The 14,659-nt window shown below is 39.1% G+C and overlaps 1 protein-coding gene across 2 annotated transcripts in view; it reads right to left on the bottom strand.

Moving 5' to 3' along the window:
- The window catches only part of cdh23 (cadherin-related 23), a 168,380-nt gene that overhangs the window by 126,697 nt on the left and 27,024 nt on the right, over nucleotides 1–14,659 (bottom strand). The gene's annotated exons all lie outside the window — the stretch shown is intronic.

The following is a 14,659-nucleotide window of genomic DNA, read 5'->3' as shown; positions in this document are numbered from 1 at the left end:
ACCGCATGGGTCAATCTGCTGTTCCGGAGCATGTAACTAAGGCAAAACCCGCCCTTAAAAAAACGGTCCTTTGGTAAACTTGATCACATTTTAGCATCTTCTGTCTGAGATCTTTCTCACTCTATCGGCTCCAATCAGTTGCAATTATCTTCACTCTTCTGAACCAAAAAGGTCTAACCTGCCTTTCACTTATCCAATCAGCATTCTTCTCTCATTTAAATTTCAGCACTGAAATGTCACGCTCCACCTTATAACCCCACCAACAACCAGACTCTTAACTGAGCTGTGTTGATGTCTTCAATCAAGACTTTGTGTTTTATTCTTTAAAAAAATAAAATAAAATAACTATTTCTCCTTGTTTGAATTTAAGGTTTAAATGTAAGGAAACTGTTGGATGTTTCTTCTTAACGCAGAGTCAATGAGTACAGAAGCAGCACGTCTGCCTCTTTTCCTTTAACGTTATGATGCAGATGCATTTATCCTCATATAACGCGACATGCAGCTCTTTAACCTACAGAAAATTAGCTGTATTCAGACCACATTTTAGCTACATTTCTACTTCTAAAAATAAACGTCGAACTGTCATTTCTGGGTCAAAAGGTTAAACACAAGATGCATAAAACCGAACACGAAACCCTTTAAATGAACTTCCAAAAGGTTTCTTCTTTACAAACCGCTTATGATTAAACCTCTAAAATCTGCTAATTAAAATGTTAAAAGAAGGCTCTCGGAGGTCATCTCCATTACTTCTTTTCATTTGCTCTTCTGTGCATTCATTGTTTTGCTTTCTTCTTTAAATAAAACATCAGTAATTTTAAAGCGATGTGGCAATTTCCTTAAAAAGGACTCAAACTTGTATCCTTGCTCGCATGTCAGGAGTAAAAATGTTCAAGCAAATCCTCCCGAGCTGTGAGGTGGTTCAGTTTAAACTTACAAAAGCAAGAATATAGATGGTGGAGTGAGTAAACCAGCCAGATTCACACCCTGCATGCACTGAGACGCTCATCCTTCACTCCTCCCTGCAGGTACTTAGACAAAAGAAGTGAAGCCAAACTAAATCAAGCCTGTCACCCATGCACCAAACCTTTTAACACAACGGCCAATTAGGCTGCACAATCACACACCCCTCTCGTTTTATTAATACACCCCATTTTCCTATGAAAGGGTGGCAAAAATGACTAATTAATATAACGATTTATGAACCCCTCTCATTGCAGTCTAATGAGATTTATGCAAATTCAGCAGCTTTCAATATGACTTATAATTTGGTTGAAGACGGTGCAAATTAAGCATTTTACCTCATAGTCATCAATAATAACTCCTTTTTTGTCTCCCTTTGGCTATCACCACTGTGAAGAATCTATCTGCGTTAGGAAGGTTTGAATGAATAATAATAAATGGTCATTTGAGACCAAGACTATGCATGAAAGCAATAGTTGTGCCGATGAAAAGCGTCTGCTCTGGAGACAGAAAAAGACCATTTGTGTTAAACGCATAAGGAATATGAGTGAGATTCTTTAATTTGTTCAGATGAAGAGCAAGTGGAGAATTTAGTGACTTGACACATGTGTTCCACTGAGTTTCCAAGAATGACTGTACAGTTATTTTATTGCTGAATGTTCTCAGCCTCATTGGAGCAAATCTGATTTTATTCATAGTATTTTTCTTGTTGTTTTCAGGAGTGTAAACAGAGACGGGGTAAATATATCTGCTACGAAAATACATATATCAACATTTGTATGAATGTGTTTGTGTGTGTACTAAAGCATTTGTGTGGATATGTTGTGCATCCATTCATTTTCTAGACGTCCTTATACCTGTTCAGGGTCATGGGGGTCAGCTAAATACTCTGCAGCATACTACCTTTCTTTAAAGTGCTGTATAGTCAGAGTTCCATTCACACACACACATACATTCACACACTATGCTGCCTTATACTAGGTTTAAACCAAGCGCGATTTGCTTGTCAAATTTGCATCCTCCGCCTCTCTTTTGATGCACGTCAGATTCGCTGCTGGATTGTTCAAAAACGTGTTCATAAACTTGACATGTGGAAGGAGCGACTGTCCAAAAGTTTTCAGCTTCATCACTACATGGAAGCCTTGACGGTACATCTCCTTTACAATGAATGGAAACACAGATTATGTTGAAAGATCAGGTTTATTTGTTTGAAGAGCTCTTCCAAAACACCTGTAATCATGTCTCCATGTCTGGGTTCATGAGATCATTCAGAGATTCACCCAGTACGGTGAGGTTCACCATCTACTGCAGGAGCTGTATCGGAATGACGGCCGCTTTCAGCATCGCCGTCTCAGTGACCCAGTTTGAGCACTTGCTGTCCCACATTAGTCAGAGGAGGAAAAAAAATCAAATGAACTTTTTAGCCTTGTAACTAGCAAATAATAAAAATTTTCTAAAATTCAGGAGAAAAATGATCAGATTCTTCTCAATGTTAGTTTTAGACTTCATCCATTGATCATGTCATCAACATGTAACGGGGATAAAGCTGGATTGGTTGATGTGACGTGTCTTCTTTGCCAAAGTTCAGAAATGCAAACTCTGAAAACATTGCCCTCACGCTGCTGCCAGACTGCCAGGCCCAATGCTCAAAATGCGCTGCAGGACCTCTGATCATTAACTTAAAACTGGACACCTCTGCTGCAAGAATTATGTTCAATGTGAGCACAGCATTACACTGACACCAACCTGTAACTATCAGGAGCAATGTGGGGTTTAGTGTTTTGCCCAAGAACACATAGACACATAGACACATGGCCAACACATTCTCATTCACTAGTCGTCACATTTTGACGGACGCAGACCGGGCTAGGGTTAGAGTACCGGTACCAGATGAAACTTGAGGTTCAGTCCACATCCGGTACAGCTGATTTAACTGGAACAGCCAGCACTTTAAAAAACGACGAGCTGGGGACACCCAAAAGGTCAAAAAGTGACACAGAAGGGTCCTTATCCATGCGTCAAAATCTTGAATGAGAATGTGCAGGCAAGGCAATAACCAAGCCGGTCAACCACTGTACCTCTGCACCATGACTGCTCCAACAGTCACCAGTCAATTGTTGGGCTCCACAAAGACAAACAGACTAACTCATTCCAAAAGTGGGATTTGGGGTTCTTCCTTTTAATATACCTCAGCTACAGTTGGGTGAGGGCGGGGTACACCATGAACAGGTCAGCAGTCTGTTGCAGGGCATTATCATTGACATCATCAGCACATTGAAAAATAATTATTTTTTAGTCATAATTCACTTTTACTTTTCCTGCTGCATTCTTAAGCTAAACATATCTCTGTTTACCCTATAAGCTCCATTAAAACAGATTCTTCTCTTGATGTTAATAAAACTTTAGTCAGAGTTAACTGTGTGAACATGCAGTTGAAATCCTTCTAAAGCCCATCTTTAGCTCTGTGGCATTTAGCCCTTATCCCATGACCAATGATGGTATTTAGCAGCAAGTGATGCCGGTACCACTCTTATGGACGACTCAGTGCACATTAAAGCAGCCCTGCCCCTTTTCCTCGCTCTGCTGTGCGACCCAGCTCTTCTGATGAGCTGAAGGAACGTCCTCCTAACTCCTTTTTTTCTGCAGAGTTTGGGTTCTTTTCATCCAAGTTTGGATTCTCTTGATCAGTTCATTTCTGGTTCTGTTTTTGTGCCGCACTTCATGGTTTCAGATTCTTATCATCACAGCTGATTCTTGCTCCTCAATAATCCCAAAGACCAGAAGAAAAGCCCAAAGCTTCTGTTTCTCCCTATCCTCTCCTCTCATTTTCTTCTTAGCATCTTTAGTTGTGTCACATTTGAGTTTTGTTTCAATACAGAGCTCATATTTAACTTTTAAAAGTCCAGGTAAATTAAACCGTAAACTTGTTTTCCACTCTCTTCTATTCAGTTGCTCAGTAAACATTTATACACATTTTATGACAATTGACCCCAAATATGAAAATGCCAAGCAATAAAAATATGTCTGGCTATTTCCCTTGGTTCTCTGCATTGATTAATTATTAGTCCATGAATTAAATTTGGAAATGAAACATTTTAAACCCAGAACAGCCAGAAAAATGCATAAAGTGAAGCTGAAATAAAAGTTTTTAAAGAATTGAAGGTACAGGCGCAGAACAGGTAAGACACAAGTTTATTTGTTACCGGACGTCACCAACCCTGCAAAACCCACAACTGCACGCGTTTATCCACTCATTTTTACATCCGGACGAATGTATCTGTTGTTTAGGGACTATAAACAAATGAAGGAAATCTGGAATGAAATCTTGAAGCAGAGCAAGTGGACGTGAACAGACAAATGAGAAGAAAATGAGGAAGAGCGACCACATCTGAATGTTTTTCTCAGCCCACCCTTTTGAGCGCAGGCAAACTGGGGGGGAGCTAAATCAGCCACTGGAGGACATCAATCATTACTGGATCAATAGGAATTGCACGTGCGGGATGGGGACAAGCATCAGCCCTGCCCCGGAGCCCCAGACTTCTCAAAGAAAAGAGGCTGCAGGCCAAAGCCTTGTTCATTACGCTGGTGACATCTCTGGACCTCGCGTTCATCTGAGTTCTGATTCATCGGGACAGGCACTGTCAGCTCGGCAATTTCAGGCAAGCCGCAAATTATAGCTTTGAATTTTATGGAGCACAAAGGCTCAACGGGTGTACGGGCAATACTGAGCTGTCTACCACAGCAGGGACAAACAAAAGAAAAGATGAAGCCACCTCAGATCAATGCTCAGTCTGACTGACAGTGGAGGACGGGGTGGGGGGGTCTTGATCTTTACCTGCTCTATATAAATACTTGATGGATGGGGCAGGGCCAGAGGCTGGAGGCTGGAGTCAGGCAATAAGTAGGCTGATGAGTCAGGGGGGTGCCACTCATGTTACCGCACTGTCTATCTGCTGACAAAGAGAGACTTCAAAAACATCAACAGAGCCAAGTTGGACTGACGCTGCCGCACATCAATCACTCCCATCAAAAACTTGCACGGAGAAAGTTACAGAATGAACTCATTGATGTTTGTGTTACTTAAAGTGCGGCATTTGTCATTACAGATTACCATATGAAGAAAAATTGAAGTTTGTAGTCTGTGGAGAGAAGCACTAATGGGAAGTCCTCCCATCTGTCACACCGAGGAGCTGTGATTATGGGAGTGTGACTGGAAGCTACAGTGGTGTGTATGTTTCAGCCGCTGATGAATCAAGTCTACCAACAGGCAGAGTGCTCAAGAGAGATAACACAAAACTAGATCCCTTCCTAATTGACTGTTTTACATTAGAATAAAATGAGCCTGCTTCTTCGAGAGATTGTGTTTGCTTTGGCCTCTTTCTGAATCCCTGCATGAGGAGATAGTCTTAAATGAAAATGTAGAGTACACTTAAGGAGAAATCCTGCACTGAAACACTGAAAACAAAGGAAGAAAGTTGTGTTGTAACTAAAAAAAACAAGCTTTTACTTAAATGTGACTTGTTTGTTTGTGTGAGTGTGAGTTAGGGTGTATCGGGAATGATCAAGTGTCCAAAAGCCTCTCAAATTGAGCAAAATCCAAGTTTTTCAGCTCCATATGAAGCACTTCGAAAGTGATTTAAATATGAAACCTCACCAAGGAATTTAAGTTATTGTTTCAGCTTCATCCTTTAAGAGACACCTTTGAGGCGCATGCATTAACTTACAACACCCCTCCAGTGAAATGCATCATAAATTAATCTTTTCTTCTATTCCACGAGAAATAGGATGGAGATGATGTGAACTCATCCCCGCTTTCCGTGCACGTGCCGCTCTGAGCGGTGTTAATGTCTAAGCGTCCAGGTTGCTTCTGGGAAGCCAGCTGGACGTGGAAATGAACTAAAGCGGATCTATCTGCAATGATGATAGTCCGGTGGCCAAAATATGAGAAGTGGAACCTCAATTTCCATACAAAGAGTGCTTCGAGTGTTCTGGGGGCATCTTTTATGGCTGAAAAGAGATAGCATGCTGATTGTTTATATTCATGTAGGATGAGTGCAGCCACAGTAAAACCCACAGCTTAGAGTAAAACTATGGTTAAATGTAATAATACAGTCACAAATCTGTTGCAGTGAGCCAAGTTTGTTGATTTAATTCTTAGTAAATATTCCCCCCAAAAAATTATGTTTCAATATGTCTGATAAATAATATTAATACAATTAATACATCGCATTTAAGGTTTTAACAGGTACCTCCTCATGTTAATTTGCCTTCTTTCTATTCTTCCCCAGACACACTCGTTAATGTTAAGTTCTGAGGTGAGTGTGTGCGTGTGAGTCTCTGTGTTTGTGTGTGCAGCCTTGTTTGTGACATCAATAAAGGTGAAAGGGAAGAAAGCTGAAGACAAATAGCGCCCAGAGTCTGGCTTTAAGTGACTTCTGTGTTTCAACAACACACACCATGAGAGTCCTTGAGGGGGGGCTGTGTATTAATCCACCAGATTTATGACTAAATCTGTCATGGATGGGAGGAGAACACCCTCTGTCTTTTCTTCAGCCGTTGTAGGGTGAAATAGACACCTTCTGAACTACACACAGAAAATGTACACAGCTTTTAGGCTACAGGGTATACAAACTTTGAAGCACAGATCTATACGTTCTTAATATGGAAGGTAGTGATGCACTGAAGCAAATGTTGATCCATAAACTAAAAGCAACAAATATCTGTTATGGAATGACATATAAACAAGGAGGGTTGCATTTTTCTTGTTATTTTACTTTAGCTTTAACTATATTCTAGCACAGGGGTTGCCAACCATTAACAGTAAAAGAGCCATTTGAGCTTATTTTCTACTGATCTGAACCTAGAAGGAGCTGCGTAGTCTTAATTTAGTGTGTAAGAAATTTGTATTTGCATTCATGACCTTCTTTTGTTTTGTCTTTTTTTTTAATAAATATAAATTATGTCTATTTTTTGGCACAAAAAAAGCAAAAATATGAAAAGAAATTAGCATTTCTCAAAATTTTATTTTTTAAAACATTTTTACTTTTTACCTTTAGGAGAGGGCAATTTTGTGAATAAGCTAGCTCGTTGCTTAATTATTAGCTGAACTCCAAATTAGCATGAAATTCCTGAGTACATTAAATCAGCCAAAAATTATAGCATGTTGCTAAAATAAAAGCTTAACTCTAAATTAGCCTAAAAACTCCAGTAGATAACAGATTAGCCAAAAATGTTAGCATATTGCTAAAATATTAGCTAAACTCCAAATTATCTTAAATCATTTCATTAGAGGCCAAATTAGCCCAAAAAAAGCTAGCTCATTGCTCAATTACTAGATGAACTCCTACATAGCCTAGAATTCCTCAGTAAACTAAATTAGTCAAAAATGTTAGCCTATTTCTAAAATAGAAGCTAAATTCTAAATTATACCAAAAAAACTTCAGTAGAGAAAAAATTTGTTAAAAAAATCTCAATGTTATTAGCTAAACCCAAGTTAGCATAAAATTCCTCAGTAAACTAAATTAGTCAAAATGTTTGCCTGTTTTTTTCCCCATATTGTGTGTAAATGTAAAAATTGCCAAATTTCGCACTGCCAAAAAATGTGTCCATCCCATAATAATTTCAAAACTTCTTTTTGGATATACCCAACACGTGTGATTTGGTTTTGTTAGTGTATTTTCAAATACTTTTAAGAGATTTTGTCCCTATTCCGTTTTCCACAGTTTTTCCCCCGCTGTGATGTCATCAAATTTTGTTGCATTTTTGAGTATGTAGTGTGGGTCAAATTTTACACAAAACAGAAAGAAATGATTATAAAAACAATCTGTTCTTTGCAGTCCAAAACAAGCCCAAATTTGACCCTACGAGTTCTTAATGGTTAAATAGTGAAGGTAAAGTTTAAGATACAACATCAGCAAATATCATCCTCTATCCTCGAGTCGCAGCCAAAAAACCAAAGAAAGGCAAAGTTTGCAGGAAGGATGGTTTCAAACCTCAGCAAATCTTAATTGAGGATGACTCTGCTGTCCAGATATGAATCACTCTTTGCTTCGACTATGATGAGAGCAATTCAGCACCGTCTGAAATGAAGTGACGAGGAGCATAATTAAATGAACGGTCCAGGACAGGCTTTCTAATTCACACGAGTGGCGAAATGACAAAAACGCTAACTGACAAGGCTGTGACTAACCAATCACTTTGAGAAAGTCAGAGGAGAGTGAAGGACATTAGTGGACAGTCATTCTGCACGGTGGTGAGGCAAGTCATTCCTGTCACAGCACATCCACGCCATCCAGGTTCTGATCACACGGGAGGAGCTTCTGCTTCATCACAGCGCCGCTGTTTCCCGACTCTCCCTCGTTTTTGTCATCCTTTCGTCACGCTTTGTCTTCCTCATGGAGGACAGGCAGGGGGGTGCGGACGGAGGCTGATGGGGGAGGACAGGTGGATGTTTGCTGCTGAGGTTTCTGAAGTGGCGACTGAGCCGGTCCGACCCGTCATTGTCACCTAAGCCAACGACCACAGCGAGCCGCTGTCACTACAAACTGCTCCACCGCCGCCAAACTGTCCATCAATAGCAGAGCCATTGCAGTGACCGCTTTCTCCTCCTTCCAACATTATCTACAAATCTTCCTTTTCAGCTTTTAATTCTGTTTTTATTCCGTTGTCTGCCTCCCCCCTCTCTGACGGCGGCCCTCTGCTGACCCCACCAGCGCTGACTATTACCTGTGACTGAGCTAAATCACAGAACAGTAATGGAACATGCCACCTTCACTGTGAAGCTGCCCCCTCAGAAAACCACATTCACATTAAAACAAAAGCCTCCCCTCTTTGACCTTTCCTCCCCGTTTACATGTTTATCATTTGGCCCATGGGTTGCTGAATTATGGGGCTGTGTTGTTTCTGTCAGCCCTGAGGACGTGACGGTAGATGCTGTAGACCGGCAGCAGCCGGGGTCAGGAGAGGTTCTGTTACCGTTTAAGAGTCAGTTTTTCTCAGAAAAAAGTTGCTTTCACAGACAAACGTAGCTCCAACTCTGAGGTAGCTGTGGTTTGACGGCTTTTGCTGATTGTCATGAAGCAGTGCGGATGGAGATTTTCAAAAAAATGAAGCCACCTATACTAGGTAAAAGCCCAATGTTCAATATCCCAAAGCCCAATGTTTTTTCCCAAAGAAAGCATAAAAAATGCCACAATAGACACTTTTCATGGCATGAACAACACTTGTGGTGTTGATTAACATCTATGATGTTCAAACAGGCTGATAAGTCATTAGTTGCATCATTAAGGTCATGATCAGATCTTTCTACAAGCAAAGAAATCTAAGGAAACTAAAACAAAATCAACTACCCATACTGTTTTAAACCATGTGTTAGTGTATTTAGGTTAAGTTTATTTTTCATGTTTGAAGAAATGAACTAGGAGCAGACAAAAAATACTGTTTAAAAGAGATTGTATTTGTAATTTAGAAAATACAATGGGAGGGCCAATAGTCTCCTTGCTCCGCTTTATTCTGATGCATCCACTTGTAGACACATAGATCTATGTAGGTTTTTGATTGCCTTGTCCGAGCTGGCATCTGGCTCAAAACTGTACTTCTGATATTGATCGCCATTTTTGTTACACCACTGATGTCAGGTTGGGGGCATGAGGGGCCGTAAGCTAGCGAGAGAGAGCACAAAGAGTTGTGGGTGACGTGAAGGGGGCAGGGTTGCTCAACAACTCAGAAGTGAATTTCTGATTAACTTTTGCAGCTCTGCAGAAACTAAGTCCTAGAAAACAACTCAGGCTTTTGGTTAGTGCCTGAAAACTGCATAATCATATTTAGAATACCACTGGGACACCTTTGAAAACAGATCAAAAGATTATCAGAGTATGTCAAAATAAAGCGATTAACTTTTCCTTTTCAATGATTTTTGACTTTCACTAATGTCCGTGGCAGATATAAAACCCTGTCCACCTTCATCCATCTTTGTCATGGGAGGGATCACACATCAATGTAAGGCTGGGGTCATCTGGACCCCATAAGATAGCACAGGGGTTAAAAAGAAAAACAAGATTTATATGAAACAACTTCTGTAACATTGGAGCATCTTAGTATACGATAAAACCATTCTTTCTTTAAATTTAAATTTCTTAAAACTATAAAATAAGAGTAAATGTTGACTGATTTCTTTTAAATATTCTTCACAGTAAGTGGGCAGAAAACAGGTCACACTAATGCTGACTCCAGCTGAGAACAACAAAGAAACTGCAACAACAACAAATATCTTCATTTTGTTGGATATTTTACAAGAATCAGGCAACAATGTTGTGAAAATGTATGATTACAGAGTTTCAGATCATCAGATTTAGAGAAAATAGTTGCTACAACAACAATGTCAACAACAACAACAGATTTCACAACATAAAAAGATCAGTGAAATTTCATTTAGACAGACAACCCTTAAAATAATTTCACAAGATAAAAACCAGAACAGTTTTTTGCAATTTTGTGTTAAATTCTGCATTATTTTTCTGTTGCTACTACTTTAACCACTAAGATCTAAAAAAATGATTTTTTATGATAATTTTCCTGCAGTTAGTAATGGCAGCTATTCTTGGAAAACATTTATAAGCTCTTCCAAAAAGAAATCATTTGTAAACGATCACCTAAAATTGTACATCAGAAAATCTAATTAAAACCTGAAGCCAACATTGTATATGATCTAACTGCAATCATATCCAGAGACTTTCCATGGAAACAAGTGTAAACAGTCAGAATTTTTAGTGTCATCGAAGCGATTCATATTTTTCCTGTTATTATTTACCTGAATGCTTTTCACAGTTTGTCAGAACCCGATGAAATGCAATTATTTTGAGTTCCTCTGGAGACCTGTGACAGTTTTTACTGCAGAAAGAAGCTGCTGTTGAGCTTAAATGCTGTTCATCAATAATCAGAGGGCTGATAGTGCTGGCGTTTTGATTTGTTTCAAACCAGCATCAACATTAAACATGAAAAACATTAGAAGACATGAAGACAAGAATCAAAAGCTCAGGATTTGGTGGTTTTCATAAAAAACACTAAAATATTTCGCCTCAATAAACCAACAACCTTGATGTTAACAAGATGATGAACTGTTTTGACGTTTACATTCATGTTCTTATGATCATGTGAGAAAACTGTACGACTGATGATGTATATCAACATTATACTCCACAAGGCCACCGCGACGTCTGTGCCCGTATCCCTCGAAAACATCATCAGTCAGGTTGCTCCCACAACCCAAAAATGTGTTCTTTTCAGCCACAGCCTCACACATCTGTTGAGATGCTGCTGAAGCCTCAGGCCTGGTTTAAAAAGCTACAATATGTGTTGCAATATGCTGTAAAAATTCCAGTACGATCCGGTAACACAATGAAGGTAAACGCATGCTGGCAAAATGTGTTGAATATTGACGCACTCCTTGTGGTTTTATGTACTTATGAATTTCACCTGAATAAAAACAAACATATCGACATTTTTGTCTAGAATTAGATGTTGTTCAGGTTAACACCACTTTTTCTTCAAGAAAACAAAGATACAAACCCAGAACATTGTCAGGTTTATGCAGAAAAAGAAAATAATTTAGTAGTGGGAAGAAAAATGAGTTCAGTGTTTTCTATTTGTATAAATAAGAGACAGTGAGTCTGTCAAGCGTAGACCTCAAAGTCCCCAAAAGTGTTGGGTTAAAATTCAATCCCGATAAAACACAAAAACCCATATGTGTGTGTGTGTGTTTTTGTGTATCAGCCTTTTTTTGCCAGGCTGTCCGGCTGCCACCTCCAGCTTTTTTTTTTTTTTTTTAAACCTATAACACGCCACACTTGTTTTATGGTTTATAAATGATCTCATTATCTGTAGCACTCATTAGCTTCAGGTCCTAATTAGACTACATTAATATTGTTTCCTGACAACGACAGTGACACTGGTAAATTGGTGATTGACCTCGTTCAGTAATTTAGGAAAAGGACAGTGTGTGGAGGTGAAGCACCAAACAACAGAAGAGCTGTGAAATGACATCTGCTGAAGTCCACCAGCTTTGGGCACATTTGTCTTCATCTCTTTGTTTGACAATGTTTACTCAAACCGCTCCAATCCCTCACCAGAATGAGTGTGGCCTTTAGGTGGATTTTTGACGTCAGTCTTCATCAAGCCTACATAAATATACCAAAAAGTTTCATAAACATAACACTTTGGCGCAGCAATTCAATACATTCACATTTGATCAATGTTTGCAGCAGAAGAAGGATACATTTGCTTACATTGACGACCTGCAACACTAAACCGTAAAGGTACCTTGCTCCTGTGTGCAGTCTTCACTTGCAGAGCAGTAACAACATTTAAAGTCTGACTCCGATTGTCTTCTGATCTGTTTTCAAAGTGTATCCAGTGTTATTACGATGATGCCCTTTTAAGCTAAAATTAAAAAAAAATGTGTCAATTTCTAGAACATAGTGAGTGGGACAATTGCCGAAGAGCAACCCTGTCCCCCCCCTCCCTGTTGTGGAGCAGACTGCAGCTTGTGGCCTGCCGAGCGTATTTTCTATGTTACAATTATGATTTTTATCAAGCGGGATTATTGTGTCTGCTCCTTTATTTCCTTTTTTCCATTATTTCAATAAAGGAATACTCAAAAATGCAACTTTGAGCAGATTTTTTTTCTTTACCCTTTAAAAACTGAGCTTTAGCTCCAGTGTTGACATTCTTTCAACAACTGTAATCCATCAACAATTTATGCAATTATCATAATTCCAGCGGATTCTCAAGTGAAGAAAAGTAGCTTTGCCCTGATATGCAAAAGTGTTCAGCGGTGAATTGCTTATACAATCAACACAAATCAGCTGATTCTGTGGGGGGGGCGTGTGAAAAGCTCCTTTTCTCCATATCCACTGATCTCGTGAAGAGTCGAGGTGAGGAGTTTCAATATGTCAAAGAGTGTATGTATCACCAGAAACAGCTCCAGTGTTAAAGGGTTAATATGTGTCTACCATCATCAGAAAAGTGCCACGAGAACATGTTAAAAAACACCAAAAACACAATTTTTGTAGTGGGATTTTAAACAACAAGACCTAAAACGGTGTGACAAAACAACAAATCTAACCACCAACAAAACTCTAACAACTAAAATCACTACAAACCTAAACAAACATATCCTTCCAGAATGCACCACTGTTGTCCTTTGCAGTGACCAGGTCATCAACACATTAAAAATAAAAGTCAAATGTTTGCACCCCAACCAGATTCTCCTTCAAAGAATCTTCCCATTAAACAGTCCAATCCACTCTCCAAACAGTTCTGGTTTCCTGTTCAAGAGCTTCCTTCAGCTGCTTATGTTCTCTGGACATTGGGGGATAACACTATTTGCTGAGTCTGTCCTTTTTTTTTTTTTTTTTTTTTTTTTAAATAAGATTTCATGTCATATGACTGTGCTGAACAGAAGTGTTGGACTCAGTCATGGTAAACTATAAATGGCATATAGTTGTATAGCGCTTTCTACCTTCCTTCAAAGGCCCAAAGCGCTTCACAGTCATAGATCCATTCACCCATTGGTGGCGGCTCCGCTGCTGAACACTGGCGCCAAACTTCCACCAGAGGCAATTTGGGGTTCAGTGTCTTGCCCAAGGACACTTCAACACATGGGCAGGCAAGGCAGGAATCGAAACCCTCAATCTTCAGATCAGGAGTCGACCGCACTACCGCTGAACCAGTTATACAGGTGTCAACATAAAGCTGAAACAGACAACATTTGCTCCAAATGAAGCAGGATGTTTGGGGTATTTTTTCTTTGCACTGTTTTGAGTTCTGACCCAATTTTAGGAGGCGTACATAAACCTTAATTTCATAGATTAAAATCTGATTGGACAATAATCTTAATATCTTAAGAGTATATAACCACAAAAAAGAGTATAAAGAATAGCTATTTCTATGTATATAAATTAGTTCCATTCAAAAATATATATGAAAAAAGATAAGTTGGGAGCATCAGAGAAGGTCTTGCTGATGACTCAGCACTCCTGCAGATGGTTGGAACATCTAGCTTTTATATTCCTTTTCTTAGTTCTGTTTGTTATATAAGGACATAAAAACATGCATGTTGTAAAGTGAAAAACAGTCCAGCATTTTTCTATAAAAACATTTGACCAGCTTTTATACTGTTGTAGTAGACTGTGATCTAAAGACAGAAGGTACACTCTCACTGTTTTTCTACAACAAACTTCTTCAGAATTTAACATCAGTTTCACAGCATCTAAATGTCTGACTGTAAAGCATGATTTACTAGAAAGGTAATCAATTATTTGTCACTTCTTTGTGACAAATAACCTTGGTTCTTCATGTCCTGTTTTCGGGTTTTGTGTTTGTCCCTCAGTCACTCCAGGTTCAAGTTTCTGATCATCCACAGCTCTCTATATATAGTTAATGATCCTCCGTGTATTTAAGTGTCGGGTTTTTAGTTCTTCAGGTTATCTGCTCCGCCATCTTTTTCTTTCCCTCTTGTTTCTGAGCATATTCTTGTTCAAGTTTATTTAGTAAACTTTTCAGTTCCACCAGGACTTTTAGGTTCTTCATGAGTTCCTGACAGAAACATTAAATCATGTAAACACAACATAAAAAACTGTTCAACTTAAACTTTGTCAGTTCATTCAGCTATGCATTCTTCACAGATGCCTCTGTCCACATT

This window comes from Oryzias melastigma, linkage group LG15 (genome assembly GCF_002922805.2).
Source record: "Oryzias melastigma strain HK-1 linkage group LG15, ASM292280v2, whole genome shotgun sequence".
Taxonomy (NCBI): Eukaryota; Metazoa; Chordata; class Actinopteri; order Beloniformes; family Adrianichthyidae; genus Oryzias; species Oryzias melastigma.
This window is presented reverse-complemented; position numbering and strand designations above follow the sequence as displayed.